The sequence below is a fragment of the Rhinopithecus bieti genome, unplaced genomic scaffold (assembly GCF_001698545.2).
Source record: "Rhinopithecus bieti isolate Rb0 unplaced genomic scaffold, ASM169854v2 scaffold_10906, whole genome shotgun sequence".
Taxonomy (NCBI): Eukaryota; Metazoa; Chordata; class Mammalia; order Primates; family Cercopithecidae; genus Rhinopithecus; species Rhinopithecus bieti.
Window position 1 is genome coordinate 1 of NW_016806523.1, and position 1,864 is coordinate 1,864.

General features: G+C 43.9%; 1 pseudogene; it reads right to left on the reverse strand.

Annotated features, from left to right (window-relative positions):
• Positions 1–35: 35 nt before the first annotated feature.
• Positions 36–1,584, reverse strand: LOC108532647 (zinc finger CCHC-type and RNA-binding motif-containing protein 1-like; annotated as a pseudogene).
• Positions 1,585–1,864: the final 280 nt, after the last annotated feature.

Here is a 1,864-nt window from a genome sequence, read left to right on the forward strand (position 1 = left end):
TATTAACATGATAGTGTTAACTTTTCTTATTTTATTAAAATTAGATCATCAAGATTGTTACTAACGAATCTTAATTTTTATTACTGTGCTAGGGCAAGATTTTAATCACTGAGTTTCTTCCTTATCATGGAAATATGTGCTTTTCTTTATCCTTGGGCATCTTGAATCATCTGATGTTGAGGGGCCTCCTGAACTGGGTTTCCATTTTTTTTGTTTTTCAATTTTGGCTTGCTGGAATGCTGTGGCCTGACTCAGGCTGTCAAGAGCAGGATTCTCCCCTTCATCTTTACTTTCTTCTGCTTCCTCAATTTCTTCTGATTCAGGAACTTTCTTTTTTTTCTTTTTTCTTTCTTCTTTGGAGGCCCACGTTCTCCAAGCATATTTTTCAGACAGGCATAACCTAAGTGTCCACTTTCCCCACATTGATAACACTTGGATTTATCAAAGTAGTTTCGCCTTCGGATGAACACAGCTGCTCTTCCATTGTCCATAGCAATGCTTCCTCTTGTTTTTGTTTTTGTTTTGTTTTGTTTTTTGGTTTTTTTCTTTTTTTTTTTTTTTGAGATGGAGTCTTGCTCTGTCACCCAGGCTGGAGTGCAGTGGCGTGATCTCCGCTCACTGCAACCTCTGCCTTCCAGCTTCAAGTGATTCTCCTGTCTCACCTCCCTAGTAGCTGGGATTACAGGCGCGCCACCACACCTGACTAGTTTTTGTATTTTTAGTAGAGATGGAGTCTCGCCATGTTGGCCAGGCTGGTCTTGAACTCCTGGACTCAAGTGATCCGCCCACTTCGGCCTCCCAAAGTGCTGGGATTACAGGCATGAGCCACCGCAACCAGCCAACGCTTGCTTTTATCACTCTACCAAATAACTGTTTGTTGTGTATTGCCCTGGTACAGTTTTGTACAGTCTTTATCCAAAAATACAATAAATGCAACCCCTTTACTCTTCCTGATATCTTTATCTTTCATTATGGTAACCTTTACAACTTTGCCATAGTTGGAAAATATCCACTACAAGTCATTGTCAGGGAAAAGGGCAAGCTGGATACATACACTGTGCTCTTACTTGGAGCCAATCCACCACTCATTTCTTCAGGTGGGGCGGTCCTGGGAGACCAGAAGAGTGCGAGCCCTCAGCTCAGCTGGGGCTCAACCCCACCTCAACCCCGACTCTTCATAGCCGCTTGCAGCGGCCTTGGTGTCACGAGTCCTGGGACTCATTTTTACACTCCTCTTTTTCTTCCTGGCCATTCAGTGATTCAGTTCCTTAGGACTCAGTCCTAGGATTGCTCTCTTCTCATATAACTCTTCCAGACACCCTCAATTATGTACGTGACTTCAAATATCACCTCCATACAGATGACTCACATTTTAATCTCTAGGCCATATGATTCTTCTAAGGCTCAAATCCAGTAAACATGTGTTTGCTATTATTATTACTGCTGCTACTATTCTTTTTCTTCACTGAAAGTTTTTTTACCTCAGCGTGTTAGGAAAGTTGGATGACTTTTTTATTGAAGGGGGGCGGACACATCTCCAATATCCAATTTTATAATGTTTCATTAAGAAAATAGGATTTTCAGCCGGGCACAGTGGCTCACGCCTGTAATCCCAGCACTTTGGGAGGCTGAGGCGGGCGGATCACGAGGTCAGGAGATCAAGACCATCCTGGCTAACACAATGAAACCCTGTCTCTACTAAAAATAGAAAAAAATTAGCTGAGTGTGGTGGTGGGCACCTGTAGTTCCAGCTACTTGGGAGGCTGATGCAGGAGAAAGGTGTGAACCCGGGAGGCGGAGGTTGCAGTGAGCAGAGATTGCGCCACTGCACTCCAGCCGGGGTGACAGAGCAAGACTCCGCCTC